Below are 18,567 nucleotides of genomic sequence, written 5' to 3'. Positions count from 1 at the left end.
GAAAATGAAATAATAAAAGCAAATGCAATTAGAAGAGAAGAATGAATCTGTTGTATATTAAAGTTATCTATGATCATTCTTACAAGGGACGTATTTTTATAATGAAGTTAATGTCTTCTCACTTACCTATGTTTAGTATTTTAATTTAAGATATTATTTATTTTTATAATATTAAAAATTGTTTGATTTTGAACTTATATGTACATTTTAGTAAGAGGAAATAAGAAACTTTATCGGTCCAATGAAGTTTTCTTTTTATTCCACGCATTTCATCCCATTCTTTTATTAAAAAAAAAAAAAAAGGTGAAATAAATATAACTAAATAACATAAAAAAAAAAAAACTCATTTTCTTATGATTTCTCTTTCTTTCAAAACACTGAAGTTGAGTTTTAAGTAATACTTTATTTTTTCAAAATTAAAATATTATAAAACAGTTTTGAATTAAAAAATTTTTTTAAGAGAAAATATCCATTCCAGAAACTTCCTAATTTTATTATAAAAGAAAGAAGAAGAAACACGGAAAACAAAGAGACAATTAACAGGACGCATCTTTAGTGGAATTATTTTCTTCTTCTGTCACGACTGGTTCTTCTGAGTCGTTTAACTCGTTCCTACTCAGCTATCAACTCGGTTAGTTTTCGCTTACCTTCATCCATAGCTGCATGGATTGCAACCGCTTTCCATGATATTTTTCTTATACTCATTTGAAACTGATTTTTTTTTTCTCTTTTATCTGGATCAAGAAAGATCTAATCTTAACCTTTGAAACTTCTAGAAACTTCTAAGTTCGGTATTATAAAAAAGGGAGAACCTATGCAGGTTGAGTCACGATCTTCTCTCATTGCTGCTTCTACCTTAATAGTTTAGTTCACTCTGAATTTTACATTGTATTTCCTTTTCCTTTTTCTTATTCTTTATCAATTAACTAGATCTGATTTTGAATTTTACATGATATTTTCTTTTCCTTTTTCTTATTCTTTATCAATTAACTAGATCTGATTTTAATGACTTTGCATCCTTTTAAAGACAAACTTTATTATTAAAAAGGGAAAACAAAATAATAAACGTATAGACTATTCTGTAACTCTCTTCAGTGTTCCCTTGACTATTCTGTATTTTCATCTTCTTTCTTTTGCTCTTCTTCACGAAGAGATTAACAACAGCTCATGCTTATTTATCTGGATTTATATTTGTGCATGACAACTAATTTTTTCTGGTATTTTTTTTTTCTTCCCATTCATACTGGTTCAACCAGAATCTGTTTGCAAGAAGTAATTTATGGTTTATTTCAGTCTGGGTTTAGACTAATTAAAATATTTATAATTTAAATGAGCAAACTTTGACATTATTGAAATTTTTTTCATTTGCATGCAAATGCTTCGAACTGCTTTCAAAATAGTGTTCATAAACTATTTCTCCTCTTCACCATAAATTATGAAAATAAATTAAAATTTACATTACAAATATTACATTTTAATTTTATTTTATTTTTAATAATAGAGATAATTTATGCATGCATGTTTGTTTCCATGATAAACATTTGGTGTGATTGCGAGTTTGATGTTCTTGTGTTTCTCGTGTGCAGCAGCTACAGATATGAGACAATATATTTTAATCTTTTTTATGGATATGAAAGGATATGAATGGTGAGTTATAATATTTTAATGACTATTCTTTTGCATTGGAATGCCACTTTAAGAAAGTAAATATATGTATCTTCTCTTATTTACTTCCATTTTAAATTAATCTTAGGAAATTTTTTAAGTAAAAGTTATTTTTAAATTTATATTTAATGTACGAGTGTTTTAAAATATTTAATACATTTGTCCAGTACAGTTTATTTTTTACTCTATAAATTTATATATTTGTTGAATAACACTCAAAAGACATATTTTAAGATACACACTTGGAAAGTGTTTTTCAAGAAAACAAACATTTCATTTCTGTCCTTACAATATAAAATTTTGTAAGTAGTCTATTTCTTAAGATATTGTTAATGACTAATGTTTCTTACCTTGATGTCTTAGTTTCATATAGCTACAATTTTTTGGCATAATATTATGATATTCTCCATACATCTAAATAATGAGATATAATGTTTATATGACTTTATTTTTGTAATTATTTTGGAAAATAACTCAATTTTCAAAGTAAATATATTTTTTAGTGTAATTAATAAGGGATTTAATGTATCTTTTAATGAACATCTCTTATTATTTACTCTCATTTTACTTTAATAATAAAATAAATTTTAAATAAAACATTTAGATTTAATATGAGTTTCTAAAAAGATTAATGTATTGGTGATTTATATTGTAAATATTAATAATTTTATATTTTTAAAAATTGACATTTGTTTTTTTATTCATAAAGAAGAGAGTGCTTGTGATGTTGCTAACAAAACATCTAGGAAGTTGAAAAGTTACAATAATAATAATCTATATGTTGATCGGTTACCAGGTAATTCTCAAAATTCTTCAATCAATTATGAATAATGATGCTATTATACTTAAGATACTAGTTTTTTTAATTTGAGAAGATAGGTAAGATTGAGTGTTCTGAATATGATAAGAGAAACCGAGAAAAAAAAAACTAATCATTTTTATTTTTATTTCATTAGTGATAACTATTTTATCTATTAAATTGTTTATATAAATATTAAAGTTTTGATACTAAGGAACACCAACACCTTCATTGTTGTTCGCTTTGTCTTCGCCGATCCCCATCTTATTTCAAGAGTTACAACAGTTCTTCAAAACCTCGGAAGGTGCCCAGTTAATCCAATCTTGCACCCACGATCAACAACAACCCAATTTGTTCTCAGTCTGCAATGGGATGTTGTTTTCTCGACACCAACTGTTCCTTTCAGCGTCCTATAAATTTAGAGAAAAGATCCTCCATGAAATGCATGAGTCCCCAACAAATGGTCATTCTAGCCTCAAGCCTACCCTCGCCCGAATTGCTGCCTCGTTTTATTGGCCGGGATGGACGCAGGATGTGAAACAATTTCTCCAGCAGTGTGTCACTTGTCAAAGAAATAAATACATGCCAAAAAAAATTCAAGGGTTACTTCAACCTCCATCGACACTAGCACAAATATGAGAAGATTTGTCTATGGATTTCATAACTCACTTACCTTCCTCTGCAGGTCACACAATGGTTTGTGATGTGATTCCAATAGCAAAGAAGAGAATGATTCTTGACATTCTTAGGAATCAACTTAAGTTGGACAATAGTTAGACACTTTTTCTTAGAATTGGATCAATGTTCTAAGTCAAGAACTCACCAAAACTAGCACCAAATCCAAACTCATTTGGAAGTTCCACATATTGTCAAATTGAACCACCAAAAAGAGATAAAAAAAACAAAAGCACCGAATAGAATTGAATAAGAACAACTATGAACCAAACAAACTGAATTAAAAGGCAAGAAAACTGAAAAGGAGTGCTGGAAATTAAAAGGCACCGAACCAAACACAAAGAAGAAGAAGAACAGCTGCTGGAAAAAGCAAATAACCGAACCAAAACTCAAGAACACAAGCTTAAAACATGAATAACAAAAGAGAAGGAAGGAAGGAGAGGAGAAAGCTCATGAAGATGGATGTATGGTTAGATGATCACGCCACTAGAAGGATGGATGCTCCTAGATGAGTGTGCAAGCCGCCACTTGAGGTAACCATGGAACCATCAAGATAAGACTAGAGAAGAAGGCTCAAAGCTCTCCAATGCTCTCTCAAAATTTGAGTATAGTTTCTCTAATTAAAATTCAAATCTGAAATGTACAAGGGAAACACCTATATTTATAGCCTAGAGGTGCTGAAAAACAAACTAAAAGAATTCAAAATTCCCTCCTAAAAGCTACTAGAACCGGCGCCTAAACCCATGCATGAGGAAGGTGTGACCTCTTCCTTCACTTTGGCACCTCCTTATTTACTCCTACACCTATCTACTAACGCACCCCCCTTCCTAAAGCTCCTAACTAAAGACTAAAACATGCTTTAACAATAGAGATTTCTAATGTTTCCCTCTAAGCACCTTCAACCAAAGAAATTACAAAAAGAGAAAATAATTGTCCCCTAGCTCCTAAAGCTTTGAACATGCTTCTTGTAAGCCTTTGAGGTGGGCTTTGACCTCCATGGGCGTCCTCCATTTGAGCCTCTACCTCTTCTTGATCTTGTTGATTGGCCTCCATGTCCACTTGAGCTTGATCTCCATCAGTTTGGGTCATCTGTGACCGCCTCACCAAGTACACCCATTTTCTGGCTCTTCCCACGCACTTCACGACGCAACAACTCGCAAGGCGCTTTGCTGTGGAGATCTTCCGCCTTCATGGAATGCCAAAAACCATCGTCTCAGATCGAGATCCAGTCTTTGTTAGCACGTTTTGGAGATAACTATTCAAAGTCCATGGTACAACATTAAAGTTTAGCTCTGTCTATCACCCACAAACGGATGGGCAAACAGATGTTTTAAATAGAGGGCTCGAAGCTTACCAGCGATGTTTCACGGAGGACCACCCGCACACATGGTACCATTACCTCCACCTCCCAGAGTTATGGCACAATACGACGCATCACTCAGCTATAGGCACCTCCCCCTTCCATGGTCTATACGGTCGTCCACCTCCCACCATCCTTGATTTGTTGCACACGCCTCGCCTCAACACCACCATCTCGGATCTGCTACACCAGCATACCTTAGTGTTGCATGCTCTCAAACTTAAGCTTCGCAGAACTCGCCAACGCATGTGCGACTAGGAAAATTGGTACCGTTTGGACCGCACGTTCAACATAGATGATTGGGTCTGGGTTCGCCTCCAGCCATACCGCCAACAATCTGTGGAACGTCGACCCTGTCAAAAATTATCTCCTCGTTACTCGGGACCATACCAAATAAGCCCCCGCATAGGCACCGTTGCGTATGAGCTCAGGTTACCTACCTCATCTTGCATCCACCTAGTGTTTCACGTCTCACTTCTTCGGCTTTTCAGAGGACCAACACCATATCCTTCCCCACACCCAAACTCCATCACGAACATTAACTCGACTACTCCCTTAAGTTCCCCAATACAAACCGCACATGACCCTCTGACTACACCGTCCTTGCCGCCCAATCAAAATACGCCAACACATCTAATCCCAACTTTTTCAAAATGTCCAAGTCTTGAGCCCCACATTTCACCTAATCTTCATAAATCCCTAACTACACTTAACCTCATTCATAACTCTTGCATGCATGCCATTGCACCTAATCTATTAAATCCCACTGGCCCACCCCTAGAAACCCGTGCCTCACCCACTCCTCATAATAATCCATTATCTCATGTCCTCAAACCAAATACCATAAACCACAATAGTACCCCTCAAGCCTTGTGCCTCACCAACTCCCCTTAATACCCAAAATGTAGAAAACCCTAACCCGGGTCCAACAATACTTGCACCTATGTCCAAACCTTTAATCCCACACATTCACCAAATTCCTATAACAACCAAGCCCAACCAATCAGCCCAACAACCCCACTTAACCCAAAAAGGACATCAGACTCACTTTGAGGACAAAGTGCCTCAACTAGCGGATGGTAATGTTACACCAGGGTCCAACAACATCAACAGGCCCAAACGTCAGATTAATAAACCTAGATGGATGAAAGACTTTTTGGTTTAATGGGCTAAAGGATGTTCAATTTAATTGTTTTCAGTTTTAATGTAATGTGACTTAAAGGGAAGGCCCATTGTGACCTTTCCCAAACCCTATTTTAATATGAGTGCAATGAATGAATGAGAGTTTTTCCCTTTTCTTAAAATTTTATCTCTCGTAGTTTTTAGGTCTTAGTGTTACTATAACAAAAACCTAACTGAGAACAAGTCGTTCAAGGGGTAAAGAACCTAATTTGAATAGGAAAAACTAAAACTAGTTATTTTCCTCTTCAACCAACATCAAACTTGTTATTGTGCTAGGTTAATTATTTCGTCAACATCCACCCTTCCCCCTCTAAAGACGACCCCATTCCTTTGGTTCCAAATGCTCCATAAAATTGTCACCCAAACACCTTTTCATCCAGACTCTATTTCTTTTAGAGTTGAATTGAAACTGGTAAAATTGTAGCAGATGTTTAAGGTCATTATGAAAAACTGACTTAATTCTCACCCACCTAGAAACTTGCGACCATACCTCATAAGCTATCGCACATTCCACAAAGATATGTTGAGTCAATTCTTCTACCTGATTATAAAAAGGGCATAATAAAGAAGGGAGGCCTCTTCTATAGAGATTCAATCTAGTCAGAATCTTGCATTTGAGAATTCTTCAAGCTAAGGATAAAGCATTTGGTAGGACTTTGGTGTCCCATAAAGTTTTCATGGCTAGACATGGCTCAAGATGTTCGAAAGACTGTAGAACTTCATAAAGTGGATTTGACAGAGAATAAACCATCCTCCTGAACTAACCAAACAACATTATCATGAGAGTCTTTATGGGGTTTGAGGTTGTTCAAGTCTGTTAGGAGTTGGGACTGTTGTTCATACCCCCATGCAAAAGGGTACTTTTGTTTCAGTGTGTAATCACCAATTCATTTGTCTTTCCCAAAAAGGACTTTATCTAATGGCCCCAATTTCCAAGCTAATTGTTTGTATAACTAGTTTCTTTACATTCTTCATAAAGATTGCACAAGTTCCTCCACCACTAGGATTGTGTTGTGCTTGAAGAAGTTCTTCTAGTATTTCTGTAGATAGAATATTTGGACAAAACTACTTCTCTACACACCCCAGATACGTCAACTTTCAACCTCCACATTCATTTGGCAAGGAGCGCCATATTGAAACTTCTAATATCTTTAATCGCCCAAGCCTCCCTCAATCTTTGGTTTACAGATGTTTTCTCATTTTACCCAAGCAATCTTCCTTTTCTCGCTACCTCATCCCCACAAAAATCTCCTTTACAATCTTGTTAGGTCTTTACATACCTCCATTGGGGCTTTAAAGATGGACATATAATACAGAGGTACAATTGTGAAGACAGACTTGATCAGACATACTTTTCCTGCAAAAATTAAGTTCTTGCCTTTCCATTTTGATAATTTCTTCCTTACTTTATTGAGGACTTCTTTCCAAAACTTTCTCTTTCTCAGATTGTCTCCAACTTGAAACCCAAAATACTTAAAAAATACTGACATATGTGTACAATTTAACACGTTGGCTTTAAAATAAATTAATATATATTTGTCAAATAGATATATGATTTATATTTCAAAATTAGTTAGATGACATGAGACATCTAACATTTTATCTTGCAAACATATTTTCTCATCTAACTTGTATAAATATTTTCTCATCGCTAAGAAAATATACTATAAAAATGCCAAAATTTATCACACTTAATTACAAAAGTACTGTGTTTTTTTACTTCTTTTCCTTTTTATTTAACTTTTGTTTGTATTAAGAATTATGTATGGGAAAGTATAAAACAAACTATATGTAATCTGAATTTGTTTCCTGTTAAAAACAAGACATAACCACAAAAATGATTTTAATCTTTTAAAAGTTAAGAAAATATTATTTTTAATTTATATGTCCTAAGTTATATGTCTTTAAACGTGTTACATGTCAAGAAATATGAATAAATGAAAGAAATACTTTTGACAATAAAACGAATCTCTTGAGTTCAGAATTTTGGAGTCTCTTGAGATAGTAGACAAACGGCCAGAAAATACAAGCCTCCGAAAATACCAAACCGATCAAACCAGCAACACTGCATACATGCCTAAGAAAAAACCTATCAAGTCCTTCCACCCAAAAGAAGCAAAGTAAAATAATATAAGGGAAAGAAAAAACAAACTTCAATCCTTCATAACTCCGGAAACAACTCAAGAACTTGCAACACATACCAAAGTCCTTTGTTGACAAAAGACCAACACACCCACAAAGACCTCCAACTCCACCCTTATTTTTTAATTAGACTTCAAACAAACCAATGGGTCCAAACACCATTGGGCATAAGTAAACGAAACACTGTTTACTCTACTCGTGAGCCATACACATTGAGTTGGGCCAATGTGAAAATCTTCAAACAATCCACTAAACCATTCTTAAAGATGATGAGGTTCCTCTGTTTCCAAATTTCCCCAATCACAACAATTCACATACACTTTGAGTTAGGCCAAGGTGAAGATCTTCAAACAATCCACTCTACCATTCTTAAAGATGATGAGGTTCCTCTGTTTCCAAATTTCCCCAATCACAGCAATCCACATACTCCCCCAATATCTATTAATCTTCTGAGAAGCCCAACCAAGATAAAACTGATTAAAATGGGAACAAGCATTCCAATGGTATACGAAGGCCTCCCCAACCCACTTACTGCACAAACTCCATACCTTCCAAGCTACCTTGCATTTGAAAAAAATATGACTCCCAAATTCCTTCTCTTCCCTGCACAAGAAACACATACTGCTTTCCAGATCAATCCCTCTTTTCTCCAAGTTCACATGTGTTGGTAACCTATCAGCCAAGACTTTCCAAACAGTAGTCATTGACGAGGGTAACACCTTAAGACTCCAAAAGCCTCATAAATAGAAACATATGTACCTTCCTCAGCCAACCTTAACCTAATGTACGGTGCTGAACTAACAGAGTAACCAAAAATTTCGTCCAACTTCCAAACCCATTTATCCATAACCCCTAAAGATAAAGCCTTGTCCTCAAATAGAAACATTAAACAGGTTTCCTCATCCACTTCCCACGCAAAAAAGGGTACGCCTCCACTCCGCCTTCCAAGATCACTTGTTATTGACCCAACCCCCAGCTCTTGACACAACAACACTTTTATCCTTAGTAATTGAGTAAAGCCTTGGAAATCTTACATTTAAAGCCTCGTTTCCAATCAATTATCTTCCCAAAATCTAATTTGATTCCCATCACAGCCTCCAAGCAATATTATCCTTAAAGTTAGTCCCCTACTCCTCCGACGCCCAAACTTTCTTCAGGTCATTCCACCAAAGCGAATCCTTATAATTACTCTCAACCACTCACAATTCTATCCAGTTGTCGTATTTAGACTTCTCTTTCAACAACCCACCCTCTACAAACTAAAGACGCCAAATCCATTTCCCTAAAAGCGCATCATTAAAACGCCTTATATCTTATACCCAAACCACCTTTCTCTCTAGAATTGCACACCTTCTCCCACACCACCCAAGTTACCTTCTTGACATCCTTCCCTCAACCCCACATGAAATTCCTCTGTATTTTCTTAATAGAGAGAACCACAGACAATGACATCTTGAAGAAAGACATATAAAACAAGGAAATGGAAGAAATAACTGACCTCAACATACAAACTCTATCAACCATAGATAAAAACTTCCCTTTCTATACCACTCCATACCCAAATACTTGAATGAGGCATTCATAATCTCGCAGTTTAAAACAGACGAGTAGAGTCGTAATTGAGATTGACTTATACCCACCCCACCATTCCTGCTCTTAGAAAAATTGACCTTAAAACCAAAAACCAATTTAAAGTAACATAATATAGATTTAATCACCATTATATTTTGTGGACATGCCTTACAAAAGAAGAGTATCATCCTTACTGGGGTTTATATTAAGATCATCTTCCTTTTAACTTTTCAAAAGATTTGTTGGTAGTTGTAGTTTTTTATTAAAATAGTTTATGTTTCCATTTTTTTATATAAATATTATAGTTTTGGTAATTATTACATCTTTTAATATATTTTAAATCTTAATTTATTTTATTTTAAAATATATGTTCAAATTAAATCATACTTCAAAATATTATAAAAATAATAATATTTATTTCCAACTTTAAATTAAACTATAAATTTTTTGAAAAATATTTATTTATATTAAATTTTTACTATTATCACAAGAAAATAATTAAATAAAAACTTATTTTAGAGAGAAAAAATAATTAATTACAATATTGACTACATTATAAATTATTTTAGATACTAAAAATATTGTTGATATCTAAATTAATTTTTATTATTGATAACTAATTTTTAAATTAATTTTTAATTAATTACTAAGATTTTAAATATTAATTATTATTTTAATTAATATTTATGTATTTTTAAATTTATCTTTTAATATATTAACTTTTTTTTATAAAATCAATAATTTTTAATATTTTTGCAATATATTATGTCACCAGGAAATTAATAGATATATGAGTTGTAAAATTCACACATAAAAAAAACTTAGATCAAAACATATAATTTAAAAGATATTTTTAAAAGTATTATTGGGTACTAAAAAACTAAATATGGTGCATATATTAAGACATAAAAATCATGTAAAATTAATTTTTAATTGAAAATATTCTTAATAGTAAAGAAAATTATATTTGTTTTAGTTTTGCTATTATAATATTTTACAGTAGATAATACTGGACTTTGATTTTACTTTTACATTTTAAATTGAAATTTATTTATTTATTTCGATGTTAGATTAGATTCATTGTTTATAATGTTTAGGGATATTTTTTTCTTGAAAAAAATATGAAAATTATTGATTCTAAATTAATTAAAAATATATAAAACTAAAATCTATAATTTAAGACATTATTTATTTTTGATTTTTTAATAATATTAGAAACTGAGTGATATTAAACTTATATGCACATTAGAAAATAAGAAACTTTATCACTTGGTGAAAGTCATGTATTTCTCCTCATTTTCTTATTTAAAAAACAGTAATAGGAAGTAGGTGAAATAAATACAGATGGACAGAAAAAAGTAAGGAAAACAAATTAATAACCAGGTTCTTAAAATTATGATTTCTATTTTTTTTTTAAACATTGAAGTTGGATTTTGAGTATACCTATTCTTATTATTATTTTTAAAAAATAAAATATTAAATATTAAAAAAATTAAGAAAAAGTAATATATTTTATATCGGTTTGTTTTTGTTATTTATTTTAAATTTAATAAAGTTTATCTAAAACAATAAAAATTTAAATATATTCATATCTATTCATTTTCTTACTCTTTTTTTTTATGTTTCTATAAACTTAATAGTGTTATTATGTTTCTCAGGACCGTTCTTCTACATGCATCTTCATTCCTTCAGCCCGCATCTACTGTCCTTCCCGTGACCCTTCTTCGCATGTATTTTCTTTTGGCTGCAATCAACAACTTGTTCATAATTCAGTGAAAACACACCCTTATTTACCTCATATTCATATTTGTGCTGAATTTAACATATTATTTGTTTTTAATTTTTTATAATATTAGAAACTGTTTCATTTTGAACTTGTATACACATTTTAGTAAGAAAAATAAGCTTATCACTTCATGCAAGTTTTATTTTTCATTCCACAATTTCATGTATTTCATCCTATTTTCTTGTTTAAATAAACAGTAAAAATAAGGTGAAATAAATATAACTAAAGTAACAGAAATAAATGAAAATAATGTTCTTATAATTTCTCTTCCTTTCGGAACTCCTTTGGAAACACCGAAGTTGGATTTTAAGTATTACTTTTATTCTTTTTTAAGTTAAAATATTATAAAATAGTTTTGAATTAAAAAACTTTTTAAGACTAAATATCCATTCTAGAAATTTCCTACTGTTTGATTATAAAAGAAAGAAGAAGAAACAAGAAAAACAAACAGGCAATTAACAGGGACTCATCTTATATGGAAGTTATTTTCTTCTTCAGTTTTTCCGAGTCATTCAACTCATTCGACTTAGCAATCAACTCGGTTAGTTTTCATTTACCTCCATCCATAACATATTTGTGCCACATGATTGCAACTCTTTTCAATGATATTTTTCTTACTCTCACTTAAAATTGATTTTTTCTCTTTTTTTTTGAGAAAGATCGAACCTTTGAATGTTTTTGCAAAAAGTAATTTATTAGTGTAAGATTTAGATCAACTCAACAATTTAAATGAGTAAAATTTAACAAAATAAATTTTTATATAAATATTATAGTTTTGAAAGTGTTTGCGTGCAAATGTAAATGCTTGGAAAAAGTCAAAAGAAATGTATCTATAAATTATTTTCAGTTCACCTCTTCACCATTTATAAAAATAAGTTAATTTTATATTAAAAATGCTAGATTATAATTTTATTTTATTTTTAATAATGGAATTAACTTATGCATGCAGGAATAAAATACACATCCAATAATTCTTTTATGTTATCTGAATAAATAAGAAAATAAGAAACTTATCAAGAAAGTATATTTTTTTTTTCATATTATAGAACAAATTATAAGTTTGAATTTGTTTAAAACATTGAAGTTCCATTTTAGGTATCCTTTTATTATTTTCTCAAAAAATTAAATATTATAAAACACAACTTTCAATTAAAAAAACTTGCTATAAAAGAAGATAATTTATTTTGCATCTATTTGTTTCTATTATTTTTTCAATTTTATAAAATTGATCTAAAACAATAAAAATTAAGTATATTTAATATGTAGGTTATTCTAGAACATCAGCTATGAAGAAAGAAAGAAATGAGAGAGGGAAAGCAATAAAAAAAAGGGAAACTTCTGCAAGTTGGAATTGGATCTTCTCTCATATTTCTCGAATTAATGAATGACGTTTTTAATTTGATTTTCTATGGTATGTTCTTTTCATCTAAACCTGTATGTTCTTTTCATCTAAACCTGTTTTTTCTTTCAAACCTCAATTAATTAATTAGATATGATTTGAATAAGTTTGCATGTTTATTTCAACTTACATTATAGTTTGAATCCTTATTTGTAAAATTGGACAAGCCTAACATACTAACTGCAACTTATGAAAATAATCAATGTCTCTATTTGTTTTTGAATAAATATTATAGTTTTGGTAAAAAAAAAAGTGTTTGCATGTAAATACTTGATAAATTATTTTTAAATTGACTTTACAAAGACTTTAATCTATAGTTTTCACATAATACGTAATAAGGTTATGCAATATCTTATAAAGTTTTAATTTCATTTGGTTTAAATTCCCCATTTTCTTATGAAAAAATATTTTTTTCAAGCAAAACATTTATTTTCGAGAATATATAAAATAGGAAATGGTTTCGTAAATATATTAAGATGGAATATTTGGATACATATTGTTGCTTGATATAGGGTAAGAATTTAATCTTTTTGCTATTTTAAATATTGTCATTTCTACATGTTACAGAGACTGTTTTGAGAATGAAACTTAAATTTTTGGATGATAATGGTAAAGCACTATGGAATTTGAAAAGTTACAATATTATTCTTCGCAAGATAACTCTCAAAATCCATTTGAAATAATTATAGTATTGTGATTCGGGTTCTAGCAAGTTTTTTAAAAGAAAATAACATGCAGATATTACAATACAAGATGAAATTACTTGTATTAATGGCAAGAAGAAGAAGAGGTTGATAAGTACATTTTCTTAAGATGAGTTCATTTCTTAAATTTTAGGAGACCGTGCTTACATCCATGTTATTAATTACCATTATTTTATCTATTAAATAAGAAGTATAATGAAATTGAATTCCAAGAAGTCATTTAAGATACTTTCAGATTTATAATGTAATGATAATGTAATATTTTATAAGAACCTTAATGTACAATATTTGATGTCATATTCAGATCTTACATTTTAGGACATTACATTATCGACTAAGCCACAACTACTAAATTACATTTTTCTTTTCTACCTTGGATGCATGACTAAAAGACTTAAGAGTCACAAAGTTTCATATGGACTTTTAAGTGAAGCAAGTTTATAGGACTTTTTTATGGTTAGTATCTTTGGTTCTAATAGCACATGGGTCTTATGTAAATTGTTCTTAATAGAATAGTTGTTGGCCAATATACTCATTGGTTTAGATAAATTGCATATGGGTATTTTTTCACTAATGGAGTATTGGTGTTGTATTTATGAGACTATTATAAATTTATCTAATACAATGTGTTAGAAGTAATGTGTTGCTAACATTATTTTTAACATGATGGACATACTTCTGGACTTGTGATATGATTAAAATCATAGAAAATGTTTTTATTGTGTTTTGCAGGTTCTGGTGGAAATTTTTCTCTGATCGAGGCTGAAGTATGTTTCCTTCTTTATTTGATCGAGGCTGAAGTATGTTTCCTTCTTTATTTGTGTTCTTTGTACTTAAGGAATTTTCACATTATTGTGATGTAGAAAGATTCTAAAAGTTGCTTAAGATGTTTTTCATGAGATATTATGTTTCAATGTAAGTTAAGATATTTTTCATGAGATATATTATGTTTCAATGTAAGTTAATATATTTTTCATGAGATATTATGTTTCAATGTAAGCTATGTTTTTCATGGGATATTATTGTTTCAATGTAAGTCATTTAACTAATTACACAATAAACACATCTATTGAAAAATGATGTATTATAAATATTCCTAATTAGCTCAATCAATTTTTGACTATTTATTAAATATTAGTTATGTATATTTTATTTAATACAACTTATTGTTGTTATTTTCTTTAATCAAATAATTCATTCTCAGAAATATATGTAAGGTTATCTATAAAAGTTGTTCGTAGTTCAATTTATTAAGGATCAAAATTTTAAAGATGAGTTGGATATGTATTAGATTATTTTCTTCTTGCAATAATGAAGTCTTTGTTGATATAGGTACATTCTATCTTGATTCATGTCTTAAATAAGAACAAATTATTTTTATTATTCTTAATTTTTTAACGATTTTTTTCATCCTTTAAATTAAAATATAATAATAAAATTATTACTCCAAATTTGATAAATATATTAAATAGTAAATTATTTTTTTGGAGTATAAGACAAATAAAAATGTTAAATTAATTTAAAATATAAAAATACAACAAATTAATATGACACATCTGACCAAGTTACCAAAAAGAATATAAAAATAAAAATAAACTATATAATTGTCATAAAAAACTAAGTAGAACATAAAATAATATAAATTATATAATTATTATATCGTCTAAAAAATTTCATATGATTGCAACATACTAAAAATAAAATATTATTTCTTACATTATAGTTTATATTAAATTTTATTTACTTGGATGTTTAGTTTTTATTTAATTCTTTGCCATGTTTTCTGATAATTTTTTTTTAAAAAAAGTATTAAGCAAATAAATACTAAAATATAAAATTTGAAATATGGGGTATCACTTTCAACCTAAATACTGAAAAAATCCTTCTTAACAAGTGGTCTCTCATACATGAGAATTGTGAGTATAGTGCTCTCACTACAAGAAACAGGAAAACCAAAGAAGGGTTAACCACTAGACCAGAGAAGTTCTTTGGTCATATTATCACTTTTATTTTACTTATTATTATTAACATAATTTATACATATTAATATTATATTCACATTATTATTAATATTATATTCATATTATTAATATTATTCATATTATTAATATTTATTAATATTATTCATATTATTAATATTTATTAATATTATTAATATTTATTAATATTATTAATATTTATTAATATTATTAATATTTATTAATATTATTCATATTATTAATATTTTTACTATTACTATTATTAATATTATTATTAATATTAGTATAAATATTATTATTAATATTATTATAATGAATAGTTTCCAGTGTCTGATTCTTCAAAATTTGATACTGCAAATGTAACCAAAAAATAAATTATGATGATGTATATATGTGATAAGTTAATGTCACTTCACAAACAACTTATTTTTACTTATTGAAATTCATAAAAACAATCTTTAAGAATTGAATAATAATTTCAATTAATGAAGTGCCTTCTAACTTCAATTAATGAATCAACCTCTAAGACCTAAGTTCAAAGCATATTTAAATATATATACCAGTTTAGGCTAAACTCACTAAAAAAATTAATTATATCTATTTATTAAGAATTGAGAAAATATAAAATATTTTATTGATGTTTTACAATAAACTTTTGACACTTAAAAAAAATTAAAAACTCTATTATTTTGATGAGATTTTAGAATAAATATTTAGAATTTAACGAAGGTTTTAAAATAAACCTTTGGAAATTAACGAAGGTTAAAAAAATCTTTGTTATTTTATGGAGGTTTTAAAATAAACCTTTGTAAATTAACAAAGGTTAAAAAAAACCTTCGTTATTTTGTGGAGGTTTTAAAATAAACCTTTGGAAATTAACGAAGGTTAAAAAAACCTTCGTTATTTTGCGGAGGTTTTATAATAAACCTTTGGAAATTAATAAAGGTTAAAAAAACCTCTGTTATTTTGTTGAGGTTTTAGAAAAAACCTCCATTAATTAAATCAATTCCTAAGGTTATATTAACCTCCACTAAATAACCTCTATTAAAACCTTTTTTTCTTGTAGTGTCTTACAACTTTTCCACCATTTTTACTCCCATAAGTGAGTCTAATCTATGCAAAATTATTTAAATCTAATTTTCTTTCTAAAGTAAATTAGTAGAAATAAAAAAAGTCTATTTTTTCCCATGAAATTGCTTACTTCAAATTTGAATTAACTTGTCAATTTAAGAGTCATTTATAGACTTGAATGCAAAGTTTCGATATCCAAGACCAAGTATATTACTTTAGGGAACTCATTATGTATTTAAGTGTATTTATATTTTATCTATTTTTATATATTTAACAACTATTATGTATAAAATTAATCCATAACAAATTCAAATTATATTTCAAATATTCAATTCCGAGTAACTAGATTATCGTTAATTAGGGATATATTTTAAAGAAAATAGAATTAATAATAGTGTGCTTATATAAACCTTCATCTCTTTTAATAATAGTTAATAAATTATTTTCTTAGAGTCATTGAGAGTGATTTGTAATATGTTGTATAAAGTTAGAATATATGTTTATAACTATTTTTAAACTTTAAATAATTTATTTTCATTTTCATTTTAGAATATGATAACCTCTTTTATATATTATGAAAAAAAACATAATTAAAAATAAGTTTAATTATCTTTTTCATCCCTATATTTATAGTTAATAGTCAATTTGGTACCATGGTTTTTAAAAAATTCAATTTGGTCCTTAAGTTTTTTAAAATGTATTCAAAATGGTCCTTTCGATTAAATATAACCAAACGGCATTAAGTGGTGCTTATGTGACAGACACGTGTAAGTTACATGGATTGTGCTTACATTACTTTAGTGAATACTGAATTAGAGTTTAGGTTATTTAAATTGGGGATTTCGAATTTCTGATTTATGGTTTCTGATACGAGGATTGCTCCTCTGGTTGGATTCTGTGGTGCGCTTCCCTGCTTCGATTCCATTCGGAGGTGTGCTCCCCTCATTCGATTTTGTGGTGCACACCTCCAAATGCAATCGAAGCAAGGAAGCGCACCACAGAATCCAACCAGGGGAGCAATCCTCATATTAGAAACCCTAAATCAGAAATTCGAAATTCTCAATTTGAATAACCTAAACCCTAATTCAGTATTCACTAAAGTAATGTATGTAAACACCATCCACGTAACTTACACGTGTCTGCCACATAAGCACCACTTAACACCGTTTGGTGATATTTAACAGAAAGGACCATTTTGAATACATTTTAAAAAACTTAGGGACCAAATTGAATTTTTTAAAAACCACTGTACCAAATTGACTATTGGCTATAAATATAGGGACGAAAAAGGTAATTAAACCTTAAAAATAAAACAAAAATATGAGATACGAACAACAACAATTAAGAAATCATATTTATATATATATATATATTTTGTTATAGATAGATATTATCATTAAAAAAAATCAATAAATTAACAAAATTGTCTAAAATAAATAAATTCAATATGAGAAAATAAACATAACTAAAAATTGAATTGAAAGATTCTAGCCAAATATATTAAATTAGACTCTTTTGATATATTTTCAATTTTTGGAAAATTTCACTAATCTATTTTCAAGCTTTCTGAATAACATTTTTTTTTAAATATTGTAAACAACATTCACTTTGAGTTTTAGAGAGAGAAAAAAAACACTCACTATCTCTAATCTAAAAAAGTACCATTTAAGATTTTATACACAACAGAAAAAAATACTAATATTTTTCTCATTTCTTATATGATACAATTATAAATTTTTCCAATTTATCCTTTTGTCATTTATTTAACGCTGCTGTTACATGTGTTGCGGAAGTTCATCCTCAAATACTCTTTTTTTCGGTATAATTCAATTAATAGACATTAGTCATAATTATCTTAATTAATTTAAATTTTTCATCCTGTGTTTCCAAAATCTTTTATCTTCTATTAAGTAATAACAATAACAAGTAAATAGATTCTGTTAATATTTTACAATATTTTAAATTAAAAATAAAAAAATATTTTTTACTTTTTATTTTATGCTTATAATTCAATTTTTAATAAATTATAATTATAAAGTTATAAAAAATAAAAAAATCCGTTTATATTCTCTAACAAATAATTAAGTAAATAATCGTTTTCTCGAGTTTTTTTTTTTCCAAATGACGTAAAGAGAGGGTAAGCGGTTAGCTGTTTCTCAATTTTAATATTTTCTTAAAATATAATCAATTTTGGTTAAAATTATTAATTAATTAAAAGTAACTGAGTCAAGGT

General features: G+C 28.8%; 1 long non-coding RNA gene across 1 annotated transcript; it reads left to right on the top strand.

Annotated features, from left to right (window-relative positions):
* The first annotated feature begins 526 nt into the window (after positions 1 to 526).
* On the top strand, positions 527 to 11,201 carry LOC137836418 (uncharacterized). Its single transcript, XR_011085262.1, has 3 exons — positions 527 to 631; positions 1,587 to 1,647; positions 11,054 to 11,201. It is a non-coding gene; the product is annotated as an uncharacterized lncRNA (long non-coding RNA).
* Positions 11,202 to 18,567: the final 7,366 nt, after the last annotated feature.

Source organism: Phaseolus vulgaris, chromosome 4 (genome assembly GCF_000499845.2).
Source record: "Phaseolus vulgaris cultivar G19833 chromosome 4, P. vulgaris v2.0, whole genome shotgun sequence".
In the NCBI taxonomy this organism is placed as follows: domain Eukaryota; kingdom Viridiplantae; phylum Streptophyta; class Magnoliopsida; order Fabales; family Fabaceae; genus Phaseolus; species Phaseolus vulgaris.
This window is presented reverse-complemented; position numbering and strand designations above follow the sequence as displayed.